The 24,273-nt window shown below is 43.8% G+C and overlaps 1 long non-coding RNA gene across 1 annotated transcript in view; it reads right to left on the bottom strand.

Annotated features, from left to right (window-relative positions):
* Nucleotides 1-24,273, bottom strand: part of LOC109888690 (uncharacterized) — a 188,858-nt gene that overhangs the window by 117,645 nt on the left and 46,940 nt on the right. The window contains exons 2-3 of the long non-coding RNA XR_002255180.2: nt 11,989-12,212; nt 4,420-4,470 (exon numbers count right to left, since the gene is read on the bottom strand). This is a non-coding gene — a long non-coding RNA (uncharacterized LOC109888690). The remainder of the gene's footprint in view (nt 1-4,419; nt 4,471-11,988; nt 12,213-24,273) is intronic.

Genomic DNA, 24,273 nt, shown 5'->3' with positions numbered 1-24,273 from the left:
ACATAGACTGGGAGCTTTATGAGGGATCCCAGAGCTTCGGGTCTGAAACCCTCCAAATGCTCCCCCCCTTGCTCTCTCTTTCTCTCTGTCTGTCTCTCCCTCTCTCCATCGCTCTTTTACTCTCTCGCCCTGTGTTTTTCTTTCTGTTTCTCTCTCTAGTCTATCTTTCTCTCTCCCCTCCTTCTATGTCTCTCGCTCCAAGGGTGCATGTTGTAGATAGTGGATGAGGTTCTCAGAAGGCCTCTATTTGGCAGTCTGAACTCCTGTTGTCCCTGTCAGAAGTAATCAGAGCTATGCTGGGCTCTGCACTATGAGAGCCACACAACTATTCAGGCCAATTATCTGCCTGCTGGACAAAGCATCTAATAAAAAAGTTATGGGTATTTTAAGAAAAGGCATCTGTCAGTAGATACAGAGAGAGGGAAAGAGAGAGAGAGAGAGAGAGAGAGAGAGAGAGAGAGAGAGAGAGAGAGAGAGTATATTATCTACCTCACTTGCTTTGGCAATGTTAACACATGTTTCCCATGCCAATAAAGCCCCTTGAATTGAATTGAGAGAGAGAGAGCGAAAGAGAGAGTGAGAGAGGATGAGAGAGAGAGATTGAGAGAGAGAGAGATTGAGAGAGAAAGTAGGTTGTAAATCTACCAAAAACTATTCAGCAACAACAAATTCAATCCCTTCTAGACAATTTCCTAGTTTGGCAGCTGGGGTGAAGGAGAAGGGATTACCTTAGATGAAACAAAGTCTAGATTTAACTTTAGCCTGCAGCTTTGATATGTGCTGAGAGAAGGATAATGTACCGTCTAGCCATAATCACACCTGTGGGGAGAGGGGCATTCGTCTTACCAAACCACATGACCTTTGTTTTGGAGGTGTTCAGAACAAGGTTAAGGGCAGAGAAAGTTTGTTGAATACTAAGAAAGCTTTGTTAAAGAGCGTTTAACACAAAGTCCGGGGAGTGAACAGCTGAGTATAAGACTATATCATCTGCATATATATTGATGAAAGAGCTTTGTACTGCCTGAGCTATGTTGTTGATGTAAATTGAGAAGAGCGTAGACCCCTCAGAGACACCAATACTCGTTAGCCAGCCCATGGAATGGTCTACCATTCCATCAAAAGCTTTGGCCAAGTCAATAAAAATAGCAGCACATTGCTTAGAATCAAGGGCAATGGTGACATCATTGAAGACCTTTAAGGATGCAGTGACACTTCCTGAGTGGCGCAGTGGTCTAAGGCTCTGCATGTCAGTGCAAGAGGGGTCACTACAGTCCCTGGTTCGAATCCAGGCTGTATCACATCCAGCCTATAAGATTTAGGATCAGCTTGATCTCCCCTTTAAATAAAGGATGAACCGTGGCTGCCTTCCAAGCAATAAGAACCTCCCCAGATAGGAGAGACAGTTTAAAAAGGTTAGAAATATGCTTGGCGATTATAGGGACAGCAACCTTAAAGAAGAAAGGGTCTTTTTTGGGGTCAAGTTCAAGGAGTTCCTTTGGCACCTCGGACTCAGTGACCACCTGCAGGGAGAAACTTTGAAGCGGGGCTGGGGAAAAAGAGGGATGAGCATTGGGGCTAGTTGCATTAGAACGGGTGGGAGATGAGGAAATGTTAGATGGAGGCAAGGAGGCATGGCTGAGTCAAATAGGAATCTTGACTTAATGAATAAGTGATTAAAAAGTTCAGCCATGTGCTTCTTGTCAGTAACAACCACATCATCAACTTTAAGGGACATTGGCAGCTGTGAGGAGGAGGGTTTATTCTCCAGGTCTTTAACCTTTTTCCAGAACTTCTTGGGGTTAGACTCACAGAGAGAGAACTGCTCCTTAAAGTAACTAACTTTGAGTGCACTTATTTCTCATTTGCCTGAACGAGAGCCAGTCAGCCTGAGTATGTGTGTGCCGAGCCTTTCACCAAAAGCAATTCTTGAGGTGGAGTAACTCTGCAAGGTCACGGTTGAACCAGGGGCTGAACCTGTTTTTAATTCTCATTTTCTTTATGGGGGCGTGTTTGTTAAACATATCACTGAAGGTCCAAGTGTCTTCGACAGAGGGGGATCAAGCTGATTCTATAGCATTTTACAGAGGCCAGTTCATGAAGGAAGGCTTGCTCCTTAAAGTTTTTAGCAAGCGTCTATGACAAATCAGGACAGGTTGATCAAGTAGGTTGAACGAGTATTGTTTCATTGAGCAGCCATTACGAAGACAGGCTGTATAAAACAGTGGTCACTAAGGTCATTACAGAAAACACCACACTTATACCTATCAGAATTATTTGTGAGGATAACATCGAGGCTAGCAGGCTTTTCTGGGTGTTTGGAGTCATACCTTGTGGGATTGGTAATAATCTGAGAATTAGGGATTTAGGGAGTCCCATTGCTTTAGCACTTGGCCAGGTAGTTTAAGCATGTCCCAGTTTAGGTCACCTAGCTGGAAAAATTCAGACTTAGTGTAAGGGGGCAGGAGAGAGCTTAGGGCAGGTAGGGTACAGGTCTGTGCTGATGGAGGACAATAACATCCAACAACAGTCATCAAAAAGCTATTTGAAAGTTTAATGCTTAAAAGCAGCAAATCAAATTGTTTGGAGACAGACTTGGAGACAACCGAGCACTGAAGGTAATCCTTGGTAAAGATTGCCACTCCCCCACCTTTGGAAGATCTGTCTTGCCGAAAAAGGTTATAACCAGAAAGGTTAATATCAGTATTCAAAACACTCTTTCTTAACCACGTCTCAACACATCTGGATTGGAGCTGTGAACCCAGACTTTCAAATGACCCATTTTAGGTAATAAGCTTCTAGTGATAACGTGCAGAAAAAACAGGCTTTTACGAGACCAAAAATCAGTGAAAGCAATATCAGAGCACAAGTCAGATTTGGGGCTAGCAACAATAGATGGGCCAGGGTGTACATGCATATTTCCAGATATCATCAACAGTAATACAATCAAGGCATGGCAGAGGACAGGGAGAGCTCTACAGTGTTGATGTATGACATTTGAATGTGCATTAGATGGCAACAACACCATATTATACAGCAATTTCATCAGATAACATGACTACAAAGCCGGCGAGAGGTGGTTAGAATAGGATGGGAGGCCAAAAATCTGTGTAACCAATAGAGAGTCAGAATCCTGAGTGTGGGAACAGACATAGTCTGTCCCACGGTTGGGTAAACAAGAAGGTTTATTGTCAACAAAGCATGCAGGAGTCATGAGTCACGAGGACTTCATTATGGTGAATCACAAAAATAATACAGAAAAAGGAAAAAGAAGGAATATCACGTCAGAAATCAGCTCAATGTAATTGAAGAATCCATATAATCCATCCAAAATGGAGATGTATGGATAAACCACTTCTCCAATCTTTTGGGCTCTATAACAAAGAGCAAACAGGAAAAACATATACATGATCAAATACAAATCTTAGAATCTACTATTAAAGACTACCAGAACCCACTGGATTCTCCAATTAAATTGAATGAACTATAGGACAAAATACAAACCCTCCAATCCAAAAAGGCCTGTGGGGTTAATGGTATCCTAAATTAAACGAGAAAATATACAGACCACAAATTACAATTGGCTATATTTAAACTCTTTTACATCATCCTCTGCTATGGCATATTCTCTATATTTGGAACCAAGGACTGATCACCCCAATCCACAAAAGTGGAGACAAATTTGACCCCAATAACTACCGTAGGATATGCGTCAACAGCAACCTTGAGAAAATTCTCTGCATTATCATTAACAGCAGACTCGTACATTTCCTCAGCGAAAACAATGTACTGAGCAAATGTCAAATTGTCTTTTTACCAAATTACCGTACAGCAGACCACGTTTTCACCCTGCACAACCTAATTGACAAACAAACAACCCAAAACAAAGGCATTGTCTTCTCATGCTTCGTTAATTTCAAAAAAGCTTATGACTCAATTTGGCATGAGGGCCTGTTATACAAATTGATGGAAAGTGGTTTTGGGGGAAAAACATACGACATTATAAAATCCATGTACTGAAACAAAACGTGTGCGGTTAAAATTGGCACAAAAAAAAACATTTTTTTCCCACGGGGCCGGGGGGTGAGACAGGGATGCAGCTTAAGTCCACCCTCTTCAATATATATATCAACAAATTGGTGAGGGCACTAGAACAGTCTACCGCACCCGGCCTCACCCTACTAGAATCTGAAGTCAAATGTCTACTGTTTGCTGATGATCTGGTGCATTTGTCCCCAACCACGGAGGGTCTACAGCAGCACCTAGACCTTCTGCACAGATTCTGTTAGACCTGGGCCCTGACAGTAAATCTCAGTAAGACAAAAACAATGGTGTTCCAAAAAAGGTCCAGTGTCCTGGACCACGAATACAAATTCCATTTAGACACTGTTGCCCTAGAGCACACAAAAAAACAATACATACCTCGGACTAAACATCAGCGCCCCAGGTAACTTCCGCAAGGCTGTGAACGATCTGAGAGACAAGGCAAAAGGAACATTTGTGTTTGTGAACAGAGCCCCAGGGCCATAAGGACAGCAACACAATTAGACCCAACCAAATCATGTGAAAAAAACAGATAATTACTTGACACATTGTAAAGAATTTACAGAAAAACAGAGCAAACTAGAATGCTATTTGGCCCTAAACAGAGAGTACACAATAGCAGAATACCTGACCTCTGTGACTGACTCAAAATTAAGGAAATCTTTGACTTTGTACAGACTCAGTGAGCATAGCCTTGCTATTGAGAAAGGCCGCCGAAGGCAGACCTGGCTCTCAAGAGAAGACAGGCTATGTGCACGCTGCCCAGAAAATGAGGCGGAAACTGAGCTGCATTTCCTAACCTCCTGCCAAATGTATGACCATATTAGAGACACATATTTCCCTCAGATTACACTGACCCACAAAGAATTTGAAAACAAATCCAATTTTGATAAACTCCCATATCTATTGGGTGAAATACCACAATGTGCCATCACAGCAGCAATATTTGTGACCTGTTGCCACAAGTAAAGGGCAACCAGTGAAGAACAAACACCATTGTAAATTAAACCTACATTTATGTTTATTTATTTTTCCTTTTGTACTTTAACTATTTGCCCATTACAATGCTGTATGTAGACATAACACACACACACACACACACACACACACACACACACACACACACACACACACACACACACACACACACACACACACACACACACACACACACACACACACACACACACACACACACACACACACACACATACACACACACACAGCCAGCCAGCCAGCCAGCCAGCCAGCCAGCCCCAGCAGTCTCTTCCCCAGTCCAGTCAGGTCTGTTTTTGGGGGGATTTGCGGGGGAGCTGGGGAGAGGCTCTTCACATGGAAGGTGTGACCTGACAAACAGAGACATATGGTAGGACTGATTTTTGGGGTAAATGTGTTCTGTGTGAGGAGGAGGAAGGGAAGGACTCTCCCCCTCTTTCTCTCTTTGTCATGTGTTTTGCATTAGCTCTGTTCTGAGTCTGCTCAGCTTCAAGAGCCTCAGCCTCCAAATCCTATTCATTACACATCATCTTCAGTGGGGAGAAGTATTTGAGACACTGCCGGTTTTGCAGGTTTTCCTACTTACAAAGCATGTAGAGGTCTGTAATTTTTATCATAGGTACACTTCAACTGTGAGAGAAGGAATCTAAAACAAAAATCCAGAAAATCACATTGTATGATTTTTAAGTATGCATTTGCATTTTATTGCATGACATAAGTATTTGATCACCTACCAACCAGTAAGAATTCCGGCTCTCACAGACCTGTTAGTTTTTCTTTAAGAAGCCCTCCTGTTCTCCACTCATTACCTGTATTAACTGCACCTGTTGGAACTTGTTACCTGTATAAAAGACACCTGTCCACACACTCAATCAATCAGACTCCAACCTCTCCACAATGGCCAAGACCAGGGAGCTGTGTAAGGACATCAGGGATAAAATTGTAGACCTGCACAGGCTGGGATGGGCTACAGGACAATAGGCAAGCAGCTTGGTGAGAAGGCAACAACTGTTGGCGCAATTATTAGAAAATGGAAGACGTTCAAGATGACGGTCAATCACCCTCGGTCTGGTGCTCCATGCAAGATCTCACCTCGTGGGGCATCAATGATCATGAGGAAGGTGAAGGATCAGCCCAGAACTACACGGCAGGACCTGGTCAATGACCTGAAGAGAGCTGGGACCACAGTCTCAAAGAAAACCATTAGTAACACACTACGCCGTCATGGATTAAAATCCTGCAGCGCACGCAAGGTCCCTCTGCTCAAGCCAGCGCATGTCTAGGCCCGTCTGAAGTTTGCCAATGACCATCTGGATGATCCAGAGGAGGAATGGGAGAAGGTCATGTGGTCTGATGAGACAAAATAGAGCTTTTTGGTCTAAACTCCACTCGCAGTGTTTGGAGGAAGAAGAAGGATGAGTACAACCCCAAGAACACCATCCTAACCGTGAAGCATGGAGGTGGAAACATCATTCTTTGGGGATGCTTTTCTGCAAAGGGGACAGGACGACTGCACCGTATTGAGGCGAGGATGGATTGGGCTATGTTTCACGAGATCTTGGCCAACAACCTCTTTCCCTCAGTAAGAGCATTGAAGATGGGTCGTGGCTGGGTCTTCAAGCATGGCAACGACCTGAAACACACAGCCAGGGCAACTAAGGAGTGGCTCCGTAAGAAGCATCTCAAGGTCCTGGAGTGGCCTAGCCAGTCTCCAGACCTGAACCCAATAGAAAATCTTTGGAGGGAGCTGAAAGTACGTATTGCCCAGCGACAGCCCCGAAACCTGAAGGATCTGGAGACGGTCTGTATGGAGGAGTGGGCCAAATCCCTGCTGCAGTGTGTGCAAACCTGGTCAAGAACTACAGGAAACGTATGATCTCTGTAATTGCAAACAAAGGTTTCTCTACCAAATATTAAGTTCTGCTTTTCTGATGTATCAAATACTTATGTCATGCAATAAAATGCTAATTAATTACTTAAAAATCATACAATGGGATTTTCTGGATTTTTGTTTTAGATTCCGTCTCTCACAGTTGAAGTGTACCTATGATAAAAATGACAGACCTCTACATGCTTTATAAGTAGGAAAACCTGCAAAACCGGCAGTGTATCAAATAATTGTTCTCTCCACTGTACATACCTGCTGCTGCCTGCTGCTGGACACAGCTAGGAAATAATGCCCCAAGCTGGCTCTTTGTGATGTGTGCGTGTGCGTGTGTGATGTGTGCATGCCCATGTGTGTGCTTGTGCATGTGTGCGTGTACCGGTGTGTGTGCTCAGTCAGACCTGCAGTGTGTGCCCAGCCTGGCTGTCGTTGTGTGTGTGTGTGTGTGTATGTGTGTGCGTGTGTGTGTGTGTATATATAAGTTGTTCTGTGAGTAAGCAGTGTAATAGATGGTGAATGTGTTGCTGAGGAACAGTGTTGTGTTGTACCAAGCAGATGCTTCACAGAAGATCACTTACTGGAGCTCAACACCACACTGAGTCCGAACTGAACACATCCTATTTAAGAACATACCATCCCAAATAAAATGTATCACCTAACCTTACCAAGAGCCCATCTATTTTCACATGTACGTGTATCTAACCGAAGCTGTTAGAGGTCTTGCCAACTCCTAACAATGACAATAGGAGTTGTTAAGACAGCACAACCAGATCTAGGAACAGGTTAGAAATACACCTCATTTCACTATTTCACAATATGCCATTCCTGTGACGTAACCATGACATGACCATCGGTCACAAAGGGCAACTATTGCCGGGAACTGGGATCTCGGAAATCTCTGACTTCCGACTTCAGTAAGTTCAAGACAACTGGGAACTCTGAAAACAATGAGCTTCGACTCGCAAAAATAGTGTTGAAAGGTCATCCAACTTGGAATTCCAAGTCGGAACTCCGGTCTCTTTCTAGAACTATGACTTTCCGACCAGAAGATCACTGACGTCATGATTTTACCTTGTTTTTTCAGAGTTCCCAGTTGTCTTCAAAGCACCATAAGTATAAAGGACAAAACTTCTCTTCCTTTTCAAGTTGTGGCCGGTGTGTGTGTGCGTGTTTGTGTGTGTGCGTGTGTGTGTGCATGCATATGTGTGTGTGTGTTTGTGTGTGTGAGACACTCACTACCGCAGCTAAAAGCGGGTCAGACTCCTATCAATACTGGTGAGACACGGTGGACACTCAGGCGGGGAATTAAGGCTTGAATAATCTTTGTCATGTTACATAACCATTCCAACTTCCGCATTGTTGATATGGTAAACAACATTGTCCATGACCATGTCCTTTTTGCATATGATAAAGCCAGGAGTTTTTTCCAACCATGTGCATGTGACCCATCCGACTAGGAAAAACTCCTGGCCTTACACAGTAAGGTAAATCAGACTGATCTGATCTCGATACTTGGCCATATATAGCTATGCATCCTGCTATAACTAGGGCCCAGAGTTTTTCCTGGTCAGTTCATGACAAAACAAATCCTGGCCCCTATTTAGACCACATCACTGAAGTCTTCACTTTAGTCAGGGTGAGATCAAACGGACTCTGTCCCTTAACCCCTTAATCACAGTACAGATGTAGGATCTTAATTTGAAACAGCAGGAAAATAATCCTGCAGCAACAGGAAATGTTAATTATTACATGGATTATGATTATAATTAACAGACACTGCAAGTTTTACATTTCTTGAATTGCCGGAAAGTTCTCCTACAACAGGGCGATCAAATTAAGATCCTACAACTGTAGTTGGGGTTATAGTAATTTATTCCTGTGCTGTTGGATTTGATCCCAGCTCCTGAGGTTAACCCCACCTCACCCTGCTGTCTCCTCACTGAGTTGAGGGTTAAGCTAAGGGGGGTTGGTTTAATGGTGATACCCCCCTCTAGGAGACTTTGAAGATGTGTTTTTATTTATGTATTTATTTATTTATTTTATTTAACTAGGAAAGTCAGTTAAGATTAAGAACAAATTCTCAATTACAATGACAGCCTAAGAACAGTGCCTTGTTCAGGAGCAGAACAACAGATTTTTTTTTTTACCTTGTTAGCTCAGGGATTCGATCTGGAAACCTTTCGGTTACAGGCCCAACGCTCTGACTGCTAGGCTACCTGCCACCCTGCGTTGATGACACTGTTGATCTTTCCATACCGCGTGCATGTATGTCTGTCTGTGCTCGTGTCCACGCGAGCCTGTGTATGTGTGTCTGTCTGTGTATAATAAGGTTTACAGGGGTGAAGTGTAATGTTACATTAACTAACACAGGGAAAGGCAGTAGGAGGGCTTCGGGACGGCTTGGGGGCGAAACAAACAGAGGCATCAACCACCCAGAGAGGAAGTCAACAAGAGATGCCTTCCTTTGTAAACCCCGGGGCCCCCCTGGCAACAACCAACAGCCACCGGCAACTAGAGCAGCCACTGGCATATAGTACATGTGTGCAACAAATATGCCATCTGTACCCAGTGACAGCTTTGCTATCAGCACCAAACAAGACTGCACCGCAAACAGGAAAACAATGCAGAAATGGGGGAGGGATATAGGGTTAAGGGGAGAAGAGAGAGAGAGAGAGCTAGGAAGACAGGCAGATAGGCAGGCAGGCAGGCAGAACACTGTAGAGTGAGATACAATCTCTCTCTACTTACAGTTTTGACGGAAGAGGAAGTGCAGTAAAGCAGAAAAAACTGCCCTAAAGCCCTGATGTCAGTAATCAGGTCTTTACTGTATGCTGATTATAGTATAGACACTCTCACTGCTGAGGGGCATTGCAGTAAAGTGGTGTTAACTCCTGCAAAGACTCCCCATGGAGAAGATTATTGCACAAACAGCGCTGTTGGGTGGACTGCAGTAAAGTGGTTTTTAGAGTTGCTTTTACTGTTGCCGAGTGGGGCTCTAATGACCAGCCAACGATACCATGATGCTCTCTGTTCTCCCAGTGTGTGTGTGTGTGTGTGTCATCTCAGTCTTCTACAGACCTATAACCCTCTTTTAAACACACTACTGTTGCACACTATAGACTCCTTACAGAAATAAAATATCCTATTCTGTAACCAAGGAAGTCTACTGAAGATTGTTCTCGTTCTTTGTTTTGTGGAGGTTTTTTAACTTGCCCTTTAAATCTCTTTACATGACGTATCCCCTATTTCACTCTATTCTCTCTATCCTTCTGTCTATTTTTACCTTTCCCTCTTCTCTTATTTTCTCTGTCTTTCATAATCGTCTTTCTCTGTGTCCTCCTTTCCTCTCCTTCCTCTTTTCTTTCTTTCCTTCCCCCTCTCTCCATCCAGCTCTGGAAAGTCCATTCACACAGTGACACAAGGACCGTCTCCTCTCCCTCCTTCATGGCAGACCAGACTGTAAGCCTATGTTTTTTCAATTAACCCAGGCTCCTGTACACTATTCAGGAGAGCATTTGGCCGGCATAGGCAGAAAACAAATGGAAAGTCACTTAGGATCTCCCTCCTTGAGGGAGAGGCTTCAGAAAGACCCATTCCCCCTAGAAGCCACAGAAACAGAGCAGTAGTAGCAGCACGATCAGAGAAGACCAGACGATTAAAAGGAGAAAATAAAGCAAGAGGCATATACTCCATCCCAAATGGCACCCTATTCTCGTAGGGCTCTGGTCAAAACTAGTGCACTATATAGGGAATAGGGTGCTACTTGGGAAGCATATAGGAGTCTGTGATGATAGGGGTGAAGGCTTCACCGCAGGGTGTCAGTGTGCACTTGAAGGGGATAGTGGGATTAGAAGAGGGGGAGTTGAAGTAGTGCATATGGACGGATTTCCATGGGAATGTGGATGAAAGCGAGTGGGGTGAAGTGGTGGGGCTGGGGCCGGTGGTGCCCGGCGGGGAGAGGGGACAGATGCAGTAGGACTCACATCAAAGCTGCTGTCACTGGGCTGCAGATGAGGAACGCATGCAGACTGTCTCCTTTCCCTCTCCACTCTGTCTCTCTCTCTCCTTCTGTCTTATTTACAGAGATGAGCTCCAAACAGCCCCAAGGATCGGCCTGCCCCACAGCAGAGCAAATAAACACACTATCACTGACACACACTATGTCTTTCACCGACACACATAGTCTATCTCTCCCTCTCCCTCTCTCTCTCTCTCTCTCTCTCTCTCTCTCTCTCTCTCTTATTCTTACTCACACATACATACAGGAGAGGGCCTGACCCAGCCTAGCACAGATTAGTCCAGCACAGTTCAGCTAAGTACAGCAGAGAACAGTTTAGACTAGTCCAGTTCAGAAGTTTACAGTAGGTCAGAAGAGATACGAATCATTGTACAGTCCAGCCATGTTTGCAGACTAGTTTATCAAAGCTGGAAAAAAGTCAAACCCAGCCCAGCCAGTTGAGTCCAGCCCAGCCTAGTCCAGCCCAGTTGAGTCCAGCCCACACAAGTCCAGCCCAGTCTTGTCCAGCCCAGTTGAGTCCAGCCCATTCTAGTCCAACCTAGCCCAGTTCAGGTAGTTTAGTCCAGCCCAGTCTAGTCCAGACAGTCTAGCCCAGCCCAGTCTAGTCCAGACAGTCTATCCCAGCCCAGTCTAGTCCAGACAGTCTAGCCCAGCCCAGTCTAGTCCAGACAGTCTAGCCCAGCCCAGTCCAGTCCAGGCCTGGTAGAGAATTCTCAGTATTTATAGTCCTTTTTAAAATCACATTATGAGTGAATTTAACAAACATATGAAAAGGAACACTGTCAGCATCACCAAACTGTCAAAAAGGGACAAAATACGAAGATTACATCATGGAAAAAGATCTGTGACAGAGTGTGTGTATGCGTCTGTGTATGTGTGTCTGAATTTGTTTGCGGTGGGAAGAGGGATGAATGGAAGTTGCCCCCACACCCCCTCACCCCTCACGCACGCCTAGATAGACAGACATCCAGACAGATATCCAGACTTCACTGGTGCAGACAACACACACTGACACATCAACAGCAGCTGTAGTAGTCTAAACTCTTACCTCAGGAGCGGTATAGTATAGCCAGCACTGGGGAAAGCCTCACATCTGTAGCAGTAGTAGTTGCTCTCCCTTTCCCTCTCAGCTGAGCGCAGACAGCCAGTCACACAGGCTAGCAGCGTAGAGCGTAGTGGAGCGCACAGCAGAGCAGGGCTCAGCACACGTTAGAAGCAGAGAGAGCACTGGAGCTGTGCAGCCCCTGGGCCCGTCCACACAGACTCTGCCTTCTGAGGATGAAAAGAGAAGTCTTCATTACCAGCTGCAGAACACGCCTCCTCCCTCAGTCCCCCTTCCTCTCCCTCCTCCCCTTCCCCTCTTCCCTCCCTCCCTCCCCTCCACACTCCCAGCCAGTAGCACGCTCCAGGTCTTGTCCCAGCCAAGTGAGAGGGATCAGACTGCCAAAGAAAATCTCAAGTCCCACTCGCCTGCCAGTGCAGTGCACAGGGAGAAAGGGAAAAGGAGAGAGGGAGGGAGAGAGAAAGTGTGAGAGGGAGAAAGTGTGAGCGAGAAAAAGGGCATGAGAGAGAGAGGAGGGAAGAAGGCTGGAGAAAATAAGAGAGACGGTGGAAGATTAGAAATACGGAGAAAGAGATTAAGAGATGTAGAAAGTAAGAGTAAATGAGAGGAGGAAGGTAAAAGGAAGGAGAGAGAGAGAGAGAGAGAAGGGAATAGAAGAGAACATGTGTGTGAGAGCAGGGGGGTTAGATGGGAGGGAGACAGAGAAAAAGAGAAAGGAAAGAGAAAGCAAGGAAGAAGACAGCTGTCACAGATAGGGGGAGAAAGAGAAGGGAAGAGGAATAAAAGAGAGAGAGAGAAAAAGGTTCAATCAGGGGGATGTTGGAGGTTCTAATTAGGGTTTGCTGTAGGAAACATCCGATCAAACATGCTGCTTGGCTTTCTGGAACTGAAGGAATGTGTGTCACCAACTCCTCTCCTCTCCCTACTTTACATTGGTCAGCCTTCAGCCCACCATTTTGCCTTTCCTTTCCTTTCCTTTCCTCTCCTTTTCCTTTCCTTTCTCCTTGGCTCCCTCTTTTTTTCTTCCTGTGAACGCTCGCCCCATCAGACAGGAAACTGGGCCTTAAAGGACTGGCTGTTTACTGTCTATAATTATGAGAGGGGCCGGGCACACTGACTGCACTCAACCCAACCAGTCAGCCAGACAGGCAAGGCAGTTAGAAAGCCCTGCCCCCAATGCCACCACACACAGACCCAAGAAGACCAAACCAAACCAGGGAATGGCACAGAGAGAAGTAGAGAAAGAGGAGAGAGGGGAGGGGGGGGTAGAGTAAAAGATAAAAGGAGAGAAGGGGGAAGGAGAGAAAATAAGAAAGAAGGGGTGGAAAGAGAGGAGAATGGAGAGACTTAGCAAGAGAAAGGAGAAAGGAGGGAAGGGACATCGAGAGAGAAAGATAGGACAGGAAAGGGAGAAAGAAGGCAGATAGAGGGTGAGAGAGAGAGAGAGAGAGAGACAGAGAAAGGGAGAAAGAAGGCAGACAGAGGGTGAGAGAGAGAGAGATAGGACAGGAAAGGGAGAAAGAAGGCAGACAGAGGGTGAGAGAGAGATAGAGACAGAGAAAGAGACTTCTAAATTCAAGATCTGTATTAATGAAACTACAGAAACATCACAGAGAGTGGGGATTGGGTCTCAGTCAGAATTACATGGAGATGATTGCAAAACAGAAAAGGTACCAAAAACGTTATTTGCATCCCACTTCCTCAAGCTGTAACTGCAACTCGACCTCCCTGCGCTCAGACAGCACTGCGAAATTCCCAAAACTTGTTTTCCAACACCCTCAATTCCGTCCGGAAAGCGTTCAGGTCATGCTCCAGTTCATGGTATTGCATTAGTCAGGGCCATGATCCAATTAAAAAGAGCCACCATCACAACACAACGTCACTACATCCGTCTTGCCTGCGTTAGTTTTCTTACTATTATAGGTAACCTTAAGTCTGAATATTAATTCATTGACTCCATGGGGCATGAAATGTGGTTTAACCAATTTTACACTACTGGTCAAAAGTTTTAGAACACCTACTCATTCAAGGGTTTGTCTTTACTTTTACTATTTTCTACATTGTAGAATAATAGTGAAGACATTAAAAACTAGGAAATAACACATGGAATCATGCAATAACCAAAAAAGTGTTAAACAAATCAAATTATATTTTATATTTGAGATTCTTCAAAGTAGCCACCCTTTGCCTTGATAACAGCTTTGCACACTCTTGGCCTTCCCTCAACCAGTTTCACCTGGAATGCTTTTCCAACAGTCTTGAAGGAGTTCCCACATATGCTGAGCACTTGTTGGCTGCTTTTCCTTCACTCCGCGGTCTGACTCATCCCAAACCATCTCAATTTGTGGAGGGAAGGTCATCTGATGTAGCACTCCATCACTCTCCTTCTTGGTAAAATAGCCCTTACACAGCCTGGAGGTGTGTTGGGTCATTGTCTTGTTGAAAAACAAATGATAGTCCCACTAAGCCCAACCAGATGGGATGGCATATCGCTGCAGAATGCTGTGAAGCCATGCTGGTTAAGTGTGCCTTGAATTCTAAATAAATCACAGACACTGTCACCAGCAAAGCACTCCCACATCATCACACCTCCTCCTCCATGCTTTACGGTGGGAAATACATATACAGAGATCATCTGTTCACCCACACTACATCTCAAAAAGACAGATCAGTTGGAACCAAAAACCTCAAATTAGACCAAAGGACACATTTCCACTGGTCTAATGTCCTTTGCTCGTGTTTCTTGGTCCAAGCAAGTCTATTCTTCTTATTGGTGTCCTTTAGTAGTGGTTTCTGCCATGAAGGCCTGATTCACGCAGTCTCCTATGAACAGTTGATGTTGAGATGTGTCTGTTACTTGAACTCTGTGAAGCATTTTTTTGGGCTGCAATTTATGAGGCTGATAACTCTATTTAACTTGTCCAGAGGTAGAGGTAACCCTGGGTCTTCCTTTCCTGTGGCGGTCTTGATGAGAGCCAGTTTCATCATAGCGCTTGATGGCTTTCGCGACTGCACTTGAAGAAACTTTAAACGTTCTTGAAATGTTCCGGATTGACTGACCTTCATGTCTTAAAGTAATGATGGACTGTTCTTGCTATAATATGGACTTGGTATTTTACCAAATATGGCTATATTCTACCTTGTCAACACAACTGATTGGCTCAAATGCATTAAGAAGGCACACCTGTTATTTGAAATGCATTCCAGGTGACTACCTCATGAAGCTGGTTGAGAGAATGCCAAGAGTGTCACACCCTGATCTGTTTCACCTGTCCTCGTTATTGTCTCCACCCCCTCCAGATGTCACTTATTTTCCCCAGTGTATTTATCCCTGTGTTTCCTGTCTCTCTGTGCCAGAGTATGTATGTCCAAGCCTACCAGTGTTGTTGTTTTTCTACTTTGCCTTTTCTCCTTTTTCTAGTCCTCCCGGTTTTGACCCTTGCCTGTTCTGGACCCTGACCATTCTGCCTGCCCTGACCTCGAGCCTGTCTGGACTCTGTACCCGCCTTCCTGACCATTCTGCCTGCCCTGACCTCGAGCCTGTCTGCCACTCTGCACCTCCTGGACTCTGATCTGGTTATGACCTTTTACCTGTCCACAACCATTCTCTTGCCTATTCCGTTTGGATTTATAAAACATCTTAAACTCCAACCATCTGCCTACTGTGTCTGCATTTTGGGTCTCGCCTTGTGTCATGATAAAGAGTGTGCAAGCTGTCATGAAGGCAAAGGGTGGTTACTTGAAGAATCTCAAATTGGAAATATGTTTGATTTGTTTAACACTTTTCTGCTTACTACATGATTCCATATGTGTTATTTCATAGTTTTGATGTTTTCACTATTATTCTACAATGTAGAACATAGTACAAATAAACTAAAAACCCTTGAATGAGGTGTTCTAAAACTTTTGACCGGTAGTGTATGTTTCCTAATATACTTTGTTTTCAACAATTCAATCATATTTTTCACCAAAATAAGTATTTTCAATAAAAAACAAATGTTCCCTATGCTTAGTCCACCATACTTTTTACTGACATATCAACCATCTGGTTGACCAAATTTTTACACAATTTTTAACCTTTTTACATTTTAACTATTTATTTTCATATCCCTACTCTTCAAGGTCTCTACTAACAGGAATGGTGCAATATTAATCCCTCACCAACTGAATTCCTGCCTTTTATCCTGTATTGTTGGTGACAGATTTTTTGAGATTTCTTACAGCCCTCTAAATTGGCAAAGTTCGAGTGCCACAACACTGAACTGCAGTAACCCAAAAGGATACAAATGATGTAAATCGATGCAGGAGGGCTGGGGGAGTTGACCAATCAAGTGAAATTTAAAATCCACTTCTAAATCCATTGTCAAAACATGCTCTACCAATCGGTTGAGAAAAGGTTTAAAGGGTTCAAAAACATTTAAAGGAATGAGACTAGTATACTTCAACAACTATTAAGAGAGAGATAGATAAGAGAGTGGGAATTGATATAGATAAAAAGAGAGCGTGTGCACGGAAGGGAATACAAGGGGAAGGAGTGAGGGTGTATGTGGTTATCTGGGGAACATTACCACCTACACAGACCCTGTCAATGGCATAATGGGGTCACTCAGAGACACACACGACCCTTACGCTGCTGTTTTATGGCTTAATCTGAGTCTTCAGAAGTAGAGTGTTAAACCCAGCCTCTGAAAGCCTGTGTTTGTTTCATGTCTTCTGAGGAATCAAACAGCTCTACTCTAGTGGCGATGGTGAAGACATGACAGCAGCATCCAACAGTGGGAAGACAATACGACAATGGGAGGAGGAACGAGTGTCTTTGCCTGACACTCACTTAAGTCTTTAAAATCCCTTAGTTGTTGTGCCATGGCATTGCAATAAAGAGAGATTCACAAGCACACTGGGACACAGTGAGGCGAATGTCTTACCAATCGACCAGTAGGGGCTCTGTTGCGTTGCTCTAAAGCAGGCACTCTAAGGCAGAGTTGAGTCAAAGTCTCTCTCTCTCTCTCTCTCTCTCTCTCTCTCTCTCTCTCTCTCAATTTAATTAAATTTCAATTTAAGGGGGTTTATTGGAATGGGAAACATAGGTTTACACTGCCAAAGCAAGTGAAATAGATAATAAACTAAAGTGAAATAAACAATAAAAAATGTACAGTGAACATTAAACTTACAAAAGTTCCAAAATAATAAAGAACCTGGTCTGCCACTCTTTTTCTGTCTCGGTAACGGAGGTTACTTGAATGGCCAGTGGTCCCTGTCAGTTCAGATGGATTATTGTTGGAGTTAGGGGTCTTTGTCAGGAGCAATATGTCCCACCTTTATTCTAAGCATCTGGTTAATTCACAGCCCACAATATTGACTTAAACAGACTAATAAAGAGAGGCAGATGGGAGAAGGGGAGAGGGGAATGGAGAGTGAGAGATACAGAGACAGATACAGACACACACAGACAAAGAGACAGAGGTGAGAGAGCGACAGACAGAGGTGAGAGAGCGACAGACAGAGGTGAGAGAGCGACAGACAGAGACAGAGGTGAGAGAGCGACAGACAGAGGTGAGAGAGCGACAGACAGAGACGGGTGAGAGAGCGACAGACAGAGACAGAGGTGAGAGAGCGACAGACAGAGACAGAGATGAGAGAGCGACAGACAGAGACAGAGGTGAGAGAGCGACAGACAGAGACAGAGGGAATGGAGAGTGAGAAAGCAAGCGAGCACAATAAAGACAAAGAAGGTGAGATTTTCTGAGCTTTTGAATTACTGGTGAACTAATGTTGTGACTATAATCAGATACAAACAGTGCATACCCCAGGCCTTGAACCGTGGCTATTAAGTGTCTATTTACACTCAAAACAGGGACACAGCAGCATGCTTCAAAAGCCTGCCTGATTGCATATGAAAACAACCATAATGGCAGCCTGATTAAAAGGACAACATTCAATATCAGATTTTGCAGCTATAGGAGTCGCTATCCAAACACACAGAGTGTCAATGTACATAGACCAGAGGCAGGCCCCCGGAGAAAGGACAACACCAGCATCACATAAGGAGTAAGGACTGCACAGTATAAAAACAGACTGACACATGCACACATACAAGTGTGATCGTGACGCACGCACATGCGCGCACGCATGCACACACACGCACGCATGCACACACACGCAGTGTCTGTGATTAGGTTTCAACGCCCAGGGGAAAAGTCTATGTGTGTACAACGTAATGCCATGGGTCTCTGACAAGGCCACTGTAGTCATGAACCAAACACACGATGTAAACAGACAGGTACACTGATAGGCTGGGATTGGACCAAAAGGGTATTGTGTCATAATGAAAAAACCTAATACAACCATAAAGGGTTATTTGGCTTGTCCCTAAAGGAGAACCCTTTTTGGCCCCAACGAAGGACCCTCAAAGAAGTCTACAAAAATGAGTTATTTGAGGGTTCTTCATTGGGCAACTGAAGATCTCTTTATGGTTATAAGTAGCACGTTTTTAGCACTTTAAGAGTGAACTGTGGGTTGAGATCACACCTAAGTGGAGTAAATCTTAATTCTCCAGTATACTACAGTAAAGATTGTATTGATTTTAGAAGAGAGTGGGTGGGGGTGCATGTGCAGCTGTGGTCAGGTTTTGGTAAGGATTCTGGGATTAATCTAATGTTGTTGTGAAATTGATATTTGACCCATAAGGGCCTGAATTTGAAGCAGAGCCTGAGACAGATGGAATAGGGGGAAGGAATGCTGTGTCGCACACAGAAAACCTTTGTGATGTTTCAAAGTGAATAAATAACATAGAACTTAACATCTTCAATGTTTCCAGACTGAATATGGAGATTGTTCCAGTCCGGTCCTGGAGCTTGTTCATGCAAGGACAATAATGGCTTGTATAATACTAGTCCAAACAAGCACATTTGGTGCGCAGCAAAGATCAGTAGAATAGCCATTTCAGATTTGACTATATAACACACATTCTCCTACTCACACAGCAGCCTCAGGTGTTAAAATGGTATATTCCTACTGCTGAAAAACATTATAAAATGCATATAAAACATACAGTGCATTCGGAAAACATTCAAACGCCTTGACTTGTTCCACATCGTTTTACTTTACATCCTTATTCTACAATTGATTAAATAAAGTTTGAAATTGCGCTCAGGTGCATCCTGTTTCCATTGATAAACCTTTCTACAATCAATGTTTCTACAACTTGATTGGAGTCCACCTGTGGAAAATTCTATTAATTGGACATGCCTTGGAAAGGCACACACCTGTCTATATAAAGTCCTACAGTAGACAATGCATGTCAGAACAAAAACCAAGCCATGAGGTCGAAGGAATTGTACGTAGAGCTCCGAGACAGGATTGTGTTGATGTACAGATCTGGGGAAGGGTACCAAATTATTTCTGCAGCATTGAAGCTCCTCAAGAACACAGTGGCCTCTAACATTCACCACCAAGACTCTTCCTAGGTCAGGGAGGTGACCAACAACCTGATGGTCACTCTGACAGAGCTCTAGGCTTCCTCTGTGGAGATGAGAGAACCTTCCAGAAGGACAACCATCTATGCAGCACTCCACCAATCAGGCCTTTATGGTAGAGTGGCCAGACGGATGCCACTCCTCAGTAAAAGGCACATGACTTCCCACTTGGAGTTTGCCAAAAGGCACCTAAAGGGCTCTCAGACCATGAGAAACAAGATTCTCTGGTCTGATGCAACCAAGATTAAACTCTTGGCCTGAATGCCAAGCATCACTTCTGGAGGAAACCGTGCACCATCCCTACGGTGAAGCATGGTGGTGGCAGCATCATGCCGTGGGGATGTTTTTCAGAGGCAGGGACTGGAAGACTAGTCAGGATCAAGGGAATGCTGAAAGGAGCAAAGTACAGAGAGATCCTTGATGAAAACCTGCTCCAGAGCCCTCAGGACCTCAGACTGGGGCAAAGGTTCACCTTCCAACAGGACAACGACCCTAGGCACACAGCCAGATGACACAGGAGTGGCTTTGTGACTAGTCTCTGAATGTCCTTGAGTGGCCCAGCCCGAGCCCGGACTTGAACTCGATCAAGCATCTCTGGAGAGACCTGGAAATAGCTGTGCAGCAATGCTCCCCATCCAACCTGACAGAGCTTGAGAGGATCTGCAGAGAAGAATGGGAGAAACTCCCCAAATACAGCTGTGCCAAGCTTGTAGCGTCATATCCAAGAAGACTCAAGGCTGTAATCGCTTCCAAAGTTTCTTCAACAAAGTACTGAGTAAAGGGTCTGAATACTTATGTAAATTGTATATTTATTATTTTTTAATTGTTTATTTTTGGAACAATAAAAAAACAACTGTTTTTGCTTTGTCATTATGGGGTATTGTGTTTAGATTGAAAAATAATAATTTCATACATTTTAGATTAAGGCTGTAATGTAACAAAATGTGAAAAAGGTCAAGGGGTCGAAATACTTTCCGAATGCACTGTACATATATAGAGTTCATAATGTGTATTAATGACCCCTGGGTATTTAAACATTTCCCTTGCGAGGGGTCACATTTATTTCTGGGTTAAAATGCTAATTAAAGAAGCATTTCGTGAGACAGACATTATTGACTCACTGTAATGTTATTGCCTGTTAATTAAATGTATTTTATGCTAAATATATCCATGGGAAAAGCTTATTGCTACTTGGAACTGTCTCCTTATAAAACAACGACAGAGTTTACTTCAGAAATAAAGATGCTTTCAAACTCCTTTTCGCCACTTTAACCCCATAAGGTCGAAGTCCGTGCCCTGTGGGAAAATAATTTGCATAATAAAAGCAATCCACCGCATCCACCTATGTCGCACTTGCGCATCTGCGGGGAAAGGTGGCAGAGCTAGAGCGGTGTTTGTCAGACCATGAGACCATGAGACGTCCGAACGGTTTGGCCAACAAACTATTATGACCACTCTATGGAAAGAGGATACTCTCACGATGGTGTTCTCAATTTTGCTCTACGACCCTCACAAAGCGTCTTGGGACTCGTAATGTCGGTACAGCCGATCTGCCAAATTGTGAGACTCTCACAAACATGTACATGTCAGTTGTTTTGCTTTAGGATGGCCACAGGCCTCACAAGACTTGTCTGAAAATCCCCTGGTACCAGTTGGAAAATTTAGGGGTAATAAGGGGTTAAATGCGAGTTTAAAAAAAACGTTCCTGATCTTCCAGATATAGGACAGACACTTCAGAGCAACCTTCCTTTTTAATCTGTTGTTCCATGTAGTGATTCTCTTATTCAATTCATTTGTATGGGCTAATAGCAGTAAGTACAAAACATTTTTTAACCAAATATTTTCTTATAAATGGGTCAGACATTTCTAAATAAAGCATAAGCATAATAAGGCTTTTTAAAGCAATTCCCTACAGTTGAACTTTTTAAGGCTAGTGGGCAGTATTCAGAAGTTTGAGGGCACGCACTTGGTTATTTATCTCCGGGAATTAACATACTATTTTCCGTATTAAATTGTATCGTTTATTTACATATTAGGGTACCCCAGGATTGATTAGGAATGTTGTTTGACTTGTTTGGACTAAGTATATTGGTAACGTTTGGGATTCATTTTGTATGCATTTTGAACGAGGGGAAACCGGTGGATTATTGAATGAAGAGCGCCAAATAAACTGACTTTTTGGGGATATAAAGAAGGACATTATCGAACAAAACAACCATTCATTGTGTAACTGGGACCCTTTGGATTGCAAAAAGATGAAAATCTTCAAAGGTAAATGATTTATTTTATCGCTATTTTTGAGTTTTGTGACACCTGTGCAGGTTATGAATTCATGTTAATGCAGGAAGTGGCTGTGGCGCTGTCCTCAGACGATCAAATGCTATGCTTTTGCCTTAAAGCCTATGGTAAATCGGACAAATTACCATGATTATAAGCTAAAGAATGCTGTATAACACTTGAATTTTTATGAATGTTTAATATTACTACTTTTGTTTATTGAATTTCGCGCTCTGCAATTTTACCGGATGTTGTCGAGGTGGGACGCTAGCATCCCAATGATCCGAAAAAGTTAATAGAACATATGTCATGACCTATATATCTACACCTGTGGTGACATATATTGCGTTATTTTATGGCTGGTTATGACACCTAGATTATTCAAAATCGTTTTTTCCTCGCCAAGAAGTTTCCTTTTGTTTGAAAGTTTTTTTCTTAAATGGCGGACACCGACGTCTTGCTCCCGGACAAGCTAAACGCCTTCTTCTTTGAGGATAACACAAGTGCCGTCCGACTGTGGGCTCTCCTTCTCCCTGGCCGAGGTCCACCATTGTTCCTGTACCCAAGAAAGCAAAGGTAACTGAACTAAATGACTATCGCCCCATAGCACTCACTTCTGTCATTATGAAGTGCTTTGAGAGGCTAGTTAAGGATCATATCAACTCTACCTTATCTGACACACAAGACCCACTTCAATTTGCATACCACCCCAATAGATCCACAGACGATACAATCGCCATCGCATTGCACACTGTCCTATCCCATCTGGACAAGAGGAATACATATGTAGGAATGCTGTTCATTATCTATAGCTCAGCCTTAAATACCATAGTACGAGGGTAAGCTATAGCTCAGCCTTAAATACCATAGTACGAGGGTAAGCTCATCATTAAGCTTGGGGTCCCACAAGGGTGCATGCTCAGCCCCCTCCTGTACTCCCTGTTCACCCATGACTGCATGGCCACGCATGTCTCCAACTCAATCATCAAGTTTTGCAGACAACACAACAGTGGTAGGCCTGATTACCAACTAAGACGAGACATCCTACAGGGAGGAGGTGAGGGCCCTGTAGGATATGTGCCAGGAAAATAACCTCTCTCTCAATGTCAACAAAATTATGGAGCTGAAAAGGGGACTTCAGGAAACAGCAGAGGGAGCACGCCCCTATCCACATCGACGTCACCACAGTGGAGAAGGTGAAAAGCTTAAAGTTCCTCGGCGTACACATCACTAACAATTTGAAATGGTCCATCCACACAGACAGCGTGGTGAAGAAGGCACGACAGTGCCTCTTCAACTTCAGTAGACTGAATAAATTCGGCTTGGCCCCTAAGATACTCACAAACTTTTGCAGATGCACAATTGAGAGAATCCTGTCGAACTGTGTCACCGCCTGGAACGGCAACAGCACTGTCCGCAACCGCAGGGCTCTCCAGAGGGTGGTGCTGTCTGCCCAACGCATCACCAGGGGCAAACTACCTGCCCTCCAGGACACCTACAGCCCAGGAAGGCCAAAAAGATCATCAAGGACATCAACCACCCGAGCCATGGCCTGTTCACCACACTACCATCCAGAAGGCGAGGTCAGTACAGGTGTATCAAAGCTGGGACAGAGACTGAAAAACAGCTTCTTTCTCAAGGAAATCAGACTGTTAAATAGCCATCACAAGCCGGCTACCATCCGGTTACACAACCCTGAACCTTAGAGGCTGCTGCCCTATATACATAGACAGGGAATCACTGGACACGTTAATAATGGAACACTTGTCACTTTAATAATGTTCCATAATGTTTTACTCATTTCATATGTATATACTGTATTCTATTCTACTGTATTTAAGTCAATGCCACTCCGACATTGCTCTTCCTAATATTTCTATATGTGTTAATTCCATTCTTTTACTTTCAGATTTGTGTGTATTGTTGTGAATCGTTAGATACTACTGCACTGTTGGATCTAGGAACATAGGCATTTCGTTACACCCACAATAACCTGCTAGATATGTGTATGTGACAATCAAATTTGATTTGATGTTCTGCCCAGGACTTCTGGCTGGCTAGTGGCTACTGGCTACAGCTAGCAAGCCCAGACAAATGCAAAGTAGTCTAAATATATTGCTGTCAAGTTAGTTAATTTCACATTACTTCTGGGTTGTGTAATCATATTATAATGCTCACGTGAATGTCATGCTGAATATATACTATACAGTAATTACAAAAGTATATGGACATCCCTTCAAATTAGTGGATTCTGCTAATTCGAGCCACACCCGTGGCTGAGAGGTGCATAAAATCGAGCACATGCAATCTCCATAGACAAACATTGTGCCTTGACCTAGGTTGGGCAAAACTAAACATGGCGGTGTTCGACCTTAGCAATCTCACTAGGATAAAGATCTCCTCCATTCCTGCCATTATTGCAAGAGATCGTGATACCTCACATCTCAAAACAGGGCTACTTAATGTTAGATCCCTTGCTTCAAAGGCAGTTATAGACAATGAACTAATCACTGATCAT

The sequence above is a fragment of the Oncorhynchus kisutch genome, linkage group LG4 (genome assembly GCF_002021735.2).
Source record: "Oncorhynchus kisutch isolate 150728-3 linkage group LG4, Okis_V2, whole genome shotgun sequence".
Taxonomy (NCBI): domain Eukaryota; kingdom Metazoa; phylum Chordata; class Actinopteri; order Salmoniformes; family Salmonidae; genus Oncorhynchus; species Oncorhynchus kisutch.
The sequence above is the reverse complement of the archived record's forward strand: the minus strand, read 5'-3'. Positions and strand labels throughout refer to the sequence as shown.